This window comes from Helianthus annuus, chromosome 9 (genome assembly GCF_002127325.2).
Source record: "Helianthus annuus cultivar XRQ/B chromosome 9, HanXRQr2.0-SUNRISE, whole genome shotgun sequence".
In the NCBI taxonomy this organism is placed as follows: domain Eukaryota; kingdom Viridiplantae; phylum Streptophyta; class Magnoliopsida; order Asterales; family Asteraceae; genus Helianthus; species Helianthus annuus.
The window spans coordinates 115,053,607-115,062,042 of NC_035441.2; positions in this window are offsets into that span (position 1 = coordinate 115,053,607).

Consider the following 8,436-nt stretch of genomic DNA (forward strand, 5'->3'; position numbering starts at 1 on the left):
GAGGTTGTCAGAATGCGGTTCCAACATTTCCTCACGGTCATTGTCTTGGGGCGGATCAATAAAATCCTTCCTAAGCTCCTTTGACCAATTTAGAATTAGTTCTTCTAGTTGAAATAACTCGTCAAGGAGCATTTCCCCTAGAATATCTGGCTGGGCGCATTCGAGGGAGAGATAGTGCTTATTTTTACTTTCGCCCCTCTTAAGGTTATAAGGAATCGGTGGGTCTATATAGTGGGGCCTATAATTTAGAAAATAACATTTTAATTCTTCATGTTCGCCTCCACATAATTGACACCACATACCATAAGAGTGCCGAAAGTAAAAAGAATTACTATCACTCATGTTTGTGTCAGAAATTACCAACCGCCGGGATCTAACGGTTCTGTTTTCAGTAAGAGAATCTTGGGCACGGGGGCGTGTTGAGTGGACACGGCCCCGTGTTCAGCTTACTGTCTAACTTAAAACAGGATTGCCAGTTCCAATGATTGAGCACGGGGGCGTGTTCAGCGGGCACAGCCCGTGCTGAGCTCTGCAGAAGCTAAAAAACTAAGAAAATCCTAAAAATTAAAAAAAAAAATAAAAAATATGATTAGGCCGTTGATTCCTAACTTTCTTAAAATACTTGTGTCCCCGGCAACGGCGCCAAAAACTTGATATGTGTCGGTGTATATATAATTTAGATGTATAATTAAGCCCTTTTTACACATTTAGCCAAGTTTTAAATTTATAAAACACGATATTTCACTAACACTAAACACACATATGGGCAAGTGCACCCATCGTGGCGTAGATAGTGTTGGTAAGATACCGAGGTCGTCCAAGGACACAAGAGCTTTTAATACCGGTTTATCCTCAACGTCTAATCAAATCAAAAAGTGAGAAAAATATTTTTAAACTAAGAAAATAAAAACTAACTAATATGCTGAAAAATAAAATAAAAATAAAAACAGATAGACAAGATAAATCACTTGGATCCGACTCGTGTATTAGTATAACCTTTGATTATTTCCGCACTTTTGCACTTGTTTAAGAGATTATCTTAGTTATTGTAGTAGACCCCTCTTTTGAAGGCGACGTTACCCTCAACCCAGTAGTTTGAGTCAGCAAGGATACAATCCTAAAGGGTTGGATTATTGGAAGATAATGAATTAAGTTATTAATGCAAATTATGGTAGGCCCCGCTTTTGGCGGTGACGTTACCCTCGGCTAAGTAGTCTGAGTCAGCAGGGATACAGTCCTAAATAGCCGGGTTATAGTATTAATAGTAGTTAACTTATGAGGGGGTCAAAGAGTTTGGATCCCCGCCATCCAATACCCATGGGCATTGAAGGAGATCCTACTAAATTTGACCCAGGTCCCAAGCAGGACCTCTAAACGCTGAACAAGGGCAAGACCCTTACCAAACCGTTCCCTTAACCCCCGACCAGGTAGCCAACATACCTCCATATAGACCGTGGAGATATGAATGGTGAAAATCTTTTATTTTATATAGACAGTAAAATAATGCCAAGACACCACGGACAAACGATAAGGAAAGATCACCTTCAACATAAGCAACTAGTTATTAAAGTCATTAATACAAAACCAAATAAAAAGTGCAAAAGATTAAAAATAAAAAGTATTATACTAAACACTTGTCTTCACCAAGTGATGTAAGAGACTTAGGCAAACATGGCCTTGATTGTCAAGAACTCTTACTATCAATCTTGGATCCCGAGACGACTCACACACTCTACGATGGACAATGGATGATGGTGGTGGATGATGGTGTTATGGTGGTGGTGGGTGGTGGATGAAGTGTGAGAGAGGTGGTGTGCCAAGGGATGGATTGGAATAAAGCCAAGCACTCCTATTTATAGGCTGAACAGAAGGCTGGGCACGGCCCCGTGTCCACTGGACACGCCCCCGTGCCCGTCTGACACTCTCTCTCCTCATTAGTTGTAATTCGCAATTACAATTAATGCGCCTGCTGTACTTTCACCACGCCCCCGTGCTCACTGGACACGGCCCCGTGGTGGGCAATAGAAGCTTCTACAAGTTTGTCTTTTCTGCTGCTTCTTGGGCACGGCCCCGTGTTGGCTGAGCACGGGGCGTGTTCAGGCTTCTGTTTTCTCTTCTTTGCTTGGGAGGATGCCGTTGAGGGTTCGGGCAATCTACTTTTATTCCTTTTCTTGTATTTATGCTAGAATTAGTTGTCTTTTTGCTTCTTTTGTGAATTTGAGCTCATTTCATCCTGAAAATACAAAAGGAAGACAAAAACACTCTTTTTCCAACATTAGTACTTAAAAAGGGTTAGTTTTATGCCTTTATTGATGTAATTTATATGTTGCATTTTACACACATCAGAAACCAATTATATTGTTGGTTGGTTTTATATTTACATTAATACATTGTTCAATATGATTGGTGGCTTGATCCTGGTCATGTCACGCCTCCTGCGGTGATACTCCGCTTGTGGATTTTGGGGGTGTGACAAGTAAGCCATGGTGTTCTTGTTTTCCGGATAGGGTTCACACATAGAAAGTCTTTATTCTTGAGATGGAAACTTTCTTTGAGTAAGAAAGTCCCACAGATGGCGCCAATGTTAAATCCAAGATCAACCGATGACATGTTTGTTGACAGGGATCCACTCTGACATGTCTCCGACAACCAAAACAATCTGCAAAAGAGAACACCATTAGACTCGTCATGTAGAGCCCAAGTCAAAGGTCTGTAACCAAGCTCCGACGTGAGGATAAACAACCGGTTAAAGGATAAGCGGTCGATTAAATGCGAGTATGGAAGTGTTTGGAATCTCTTTGGTGTAATGAATGCAAATGTATTAACTAATATGAGACCTTATCGTATCACAGAGAGGCTCACGCTAAGCGACCGACTCTCAGGAGCATTTAATGAACTAGTTGAGTCACATCGAAAATGGCCCTTTGCTCTCTGCCAGAACAGTACTAGTACCTCCTATGCGATGTTTGATCTAGAAAATTCCCTTGGTTGACTGAGTCAAGCCCTCTGCTTTGATTATCCTATTTTGGGGAGAAAAGACCAAATGGGCTCAGGCCCAGTCATTAGTCTTGAGGAATAAACCCAGACGGGGAACCTCGTCATCATATATTTTATGAGATGATTGAGAAAAGCTAGTGAAATTAAAGAAATATCATTTCTACTATTAATTGTAACATTGATATATTGATTTTACATTTATTTTTTGTTCTGCTTAATGGTACCACCATTCGAATTTTTAAAACTTCATTTTTGTATTAGTCTGCATTTTGCGAGTTAACATGTCGCAATGCTTATACGTGGTTAAATGCTTTTACGATGACTTTTTGTTCGGTTATACGGTCACGCTGCAACGTGTGGGTCCTATATTTAAAGCCTACATGAAATGTATCTATTTTCCTCTCAAACCTTGTCTTTACATAAACAAACAATGTGGGATCTATAAGGATCTGCAACTACAAAAGCAAGCCCCCATTAATGGTGGTTCATTCATTACTTGTTCATCTCTAACAAATCATCAAACCCATTTCTGACTTTTGTACTTAGGTAATCAACTAATCATTCAGGATTGCACTGTTTTCAAGACCTAATTTGGTAAGTTTTGATGAAAGTGACTTCACTTGTAGTTGCATGTATGACGGGTGAATTGTATGGCTTAACCGAATTGATTGCTTGTTTTAGATATTTTTATTTTTGTCCAAGTTTAAAAAAAAACTTTCATTAGATCTGAAATGCTGCTCAGGCTATTGTTGAAGGTTGCTAATATTTGAAACGTTGAACCATCTCCCGATTCAATCACGTGCGGTCATCGACTTCAGTCTTCGCCGCCTCTTAGGTTGCTCGGTCTGAAATGTTGAACACTAGAAAAATGATTTTGACAAAGGTTTTAGATGGAATGTGAGTTTTTCAATTCAGGTAACTTTCATTGGACTACCTAAGCCAGTTTTAATTGTGATTTGGGTTAGTTTCACCATCTTCTTCACTTATACCCTGGAAACGATGACAGCAAACCATCGCAACACAGTTCTAGTTTGATGTAATGTCTTGTAGGGGTTATAATTGGAGCACACCAAGTGTTTGTTGGTATGTCACTTTTCTCAAAGGCTATATCTACATCATAATGCCTTTCAACTCATGGCGTGATTCATTTTACTTAGTTTTATTGCATCCTTTTCTTCTAATGTCTCTTGGTCATGTCCATTTTGTATGTTTCATTGTTACCCGGATGGAGAAGTGGAAACTAAGGGGATTTTACTATTGATCCTTCATGTCAAGAGCTTGCACATTCCTAGTGGTGAACGTAAAAGTATGTTGCGAGAGGCTATTGCTCCGGACCATGGGTTGTTTATGACTATCGAGGAGACATTGAAGGTTCTTTGGTCAATGGATGTGTGGGAAGTGTATGACCCTAATGGCCTTGTCCGTTTTACTAATCATGCTAATGACATAGATGCACAAATTATTGGGATTTTGAAGCCTTCCATCAAGGTGCATGGGATAAACATTCATGACTTGTTTGTATTGGATGTTGTTCTTCTTTATCATATCTTTAAAGCACCTATCATCATCGTCAAAAGTATCCCTTATAACTGTCGTTTGGCTTTCTCACAAGCATTGAAAACAACTCTCTACATGTTGATTGCACAATTGGTATCCGTTGAAGCGTGGGTTAGGATGTTACTTCTTCCTCGATACACTTTGTTGGTTTTAAGACCTGAAAGTAGGCTAAAAAGCGGGCCTGGACTAGGCTGGCTTTCAACAACATTTAATCGTGAATTCTTTAAGTTCCTGAGGAAAGAGGATAGTATTGCCATGATATTTATAAATATGTTAGATGGGTCTGGTTTGGGGTCTCTGGGCGAAGGAGACATGGATTTTCATAAGGAGAGAAATGTTGGAAAAAGCAACACCATGTAGTGTCTTAGAAAAATTGTAAATGGCCACTTTAAAGCAACTGTGAAAGGTTATGCTCATTTGGTGTTGCTCCATACAATGGTGATACCATGAAGGTTTTAGAGGGCTAAACACCCACACAGGCAACCTCCATCTATGCATAACACTTTATATTCTGAGCCCCCCCCCCCCCTTGTAGTTGCAGTTGATAGTGTCCTTGGTTACGTTAAATCATTTACTAAAGAAACTTCGTGTAGGAGAGATGCTTATAGGTCACAACACATTTTGGATGCTTTATGTGGAGATGGATCTGTTATTGCCACTGATCTCTTATGTGCTATCATTACAGTGCTTAACTTGTGGTTAGAGGAAGATACCCGTCGATTGTGGCGAAATTTTTTCATCTACTCCTTTTACCCGACTCTTTAAACCTAACAATGGGATCTGGTCTGTTGCGGTGGGTACTATTTGAAGGCGTACGGTTTCCAAGGTTTCTATGAAGGGCGTTGGTAAAGATATGGCCAAGCACCTAAATGATTTTCAATTCGGAGTTGTTGAGGAGAGGCCATATTACATAGCATCAATAAGGGTTTGATTGAACGCCACGCTAATGGGTCTCTTGATATGCTTATGGTTGATTTTACTCTTGCGTTTAATATGGTAGATAGATCAGCCTTAATTCAGGAGGTCAGGATAAGGTGCCCTTCTATCTCTTTGAGTGTAGAATTCTTATACGGGCAACCATCATGATTATATCTTGAATATGAGCATATATGGTTCATTATTGGGGTTCAAAAGAGAGACTCATTGGAACCACTTCTTTACGCTCTTGTTTTACACCCCCTTTGTTCATCAGATTAGAGAGAATTGCAAGCTTCTTCGTCATGTTTGGTATCTTGATGATGGGACTGTCTTTGGGGATCTAGAGGAGGTAGCTAGAGTGTCAGCCATCATTAAGGTTATGGGTCCATCAATGAGTGTTAAATTTAATACTAAAAAAAAAACTAAGCCATTTTGGCCTTCTTGTGATGGTAGTAAGTTTGGTGAGAGTTTATTCCCTATGGACTTCACGAGGCCGTTATTGGGTGTGAAGCTTCTTGGGGTGGGGGGTTAGAAGATACACAAGCTTTATTAGTGGGTTGGCAAAGAAAAGAGCGAGTTACTCTTGCTTCGATCCTATATGGGTATTGCCAAACTTTTCTTTGGCTTAAGGACGTGCCAACTCATCACATGATGGAGGCAATGTTGCTCTTTGACAAAGGATTGTGTGGGGCGATTGAGGACATGGTGGTTATGGAGGTTCTTTCTTTTGAGACTTCCAATGGAGACTTGCTTGCTTACTTATTAAATTTAGGGCGTGAGGTTGTATTCGGCAGCATGTGCTTCATCCTAACATTTAGACATGACCATTAGACAAAAGCCGTTTTTGAGTGTCTACAAGCACCACTCACCCAATATTTTTTTCTTGTTAACTCTATAGATGTGTTAGGCCAACATATATCGCCAGTGGAGTCTCGTTCTATCCATAAGTATCGCCACATTATTCCTATATTTCTGGTTGATGAAATATTCCATGTGTGTGACAAGGCGTGTTTAGACTCATTTGGTGAACACGCAGTACATCATAGAGAGCTCCCCGAGTTTAAATATTGACATGACTTGGTTATGAATGGTTTTTTTAACATAATCCGACATTCCAAGATTTCTATTAAGAAAGAAGCACCTGTAAATTTCTTGATTGGACTGTTGGAAAGTCAACACTCTGGTCTTTGGATGGATGGGAGAGAAACAAGTGTGTGTGGATCTAATAGGGGTTTCCCCCTTATGGGCTTGGGGGCCAATGTTTTAAAAGTTGTTTCATGCAAAGTGACCAAGCATAGGAAAGCTTGTTTGTTTTGACAACCAACAAGTGTTTATACCATTACTTTTGATAATTTTGTTTTCCTTGCACCTAAGGCCGTGGACCTACTTACTCGAGTCCAACAGGTCATGCATAGTCATGTTATGACCCCAACATCAATGAATCTAGTTTTAAATAAACTTAGTTTTGTTATTCAAGAAAGGTATAACGACACAGCTTGTTGAACGTTTGAGTCCTTTTTCGATGTATTAGATTGTTCATGTTAGGCTGTTAGCATTAACTGTCACAACCCAATTTAAGAAAAAAAAAGTTAACTAAATAAATAAATAAATCGAACACTTTATTTTGTTATAGCTTGATCCAACAAAATTAAACAGAAAGTAGTACAATAAAATATTGAAAAGTATTGCTTTAGATTTTGCCCCCACAAATAGCTCTATTAATATTGTGTCCTACATGGCAAGAAAGAGAATGGAAAACGTACAAGTGGCATGGAAATTGTCTTTTGAACTCTTGTATATGAATTAGTGGGCATATGAAGCATTATAAAGAAATGCTTTTTGTGATGCCAGTTGAATTATTAACATTGTTAAGCTATAATGGTGCATATTGGAAGATGAACATTATCTTACAAGATACTTTTGTAATAAAAAAAAAAAAACATTTTTATCAATAAACTCAGGAACTTAAAAACATAAAACTGTGTGGTTGTTATACTAATAATATAATATTCATAGAAACATATATTTGATATATGTGTATAACTATTTAATATACGTAGGTCATACGTACAATAAAAAACAATTTAGAAAAAAAAAAAGAAAAAAAAAGAAAAAACTCAATCTATGTTGGCCTCCCTCAATTACCACCACAACTTCTATTAAAAACTTTGAATTCGTATCTAAGTTAGTGGATAAAGCTAAGCGGAGGGACCTTGGATATAACCTATGAACAAGTAGCACTAGAATCCTACTCATCTCTTTTTTATCACTATCCCTACTATAAAACTCTATTTTAAATATTTTTAACTTATTGTATGGCCAACGTAGTATTCGAATTAAATATATAGAGCTTTACTCTTTCTTTTATACTTTTATAGTATATTTTTAACTTATTGTATGGCCAACGTAGTATTCGAATTAAATATATAGCTTTATTCTTTCTTTTATCCTTTTATAGTTCTAACAAAATCTTATATATAGCTTTATTCTTTCTTTTACACTTTTTATAGTTCTAACAAAATCTTATAGAACATTAAAATACATTTGCAGCACTTTTCCTTTTCTCATTCAAGTCTACATATATAAATCACTACAAAAAATATATATAACTTTTTTCGGCTAATTCATGTAAGAAAAAAAAATCAAGAGCATCCACACTAAGTTCTCTATCTCTGTCACTATAATTTAACTTAAAAAACACGGGTCTTGTTTAAACTTTCAAAACCCCTATAATATATTCTCTATCTCTATTTCTATCTTACTCACAAACACTTAATTCATTATTTTTTTCCATTGTTTTATACACTCACTTATATTTAGAGATGAATAACTAGTGTAGGTTCTCTAAATTGATGTTTATTAAATTACCGGTAAACGAAAACATTTAGCGGTAAACGGGAATTGTTATCGATAAGCACTAACGAGACACGCTATGCAATCAAACACTATATAAATAGTTTTAAG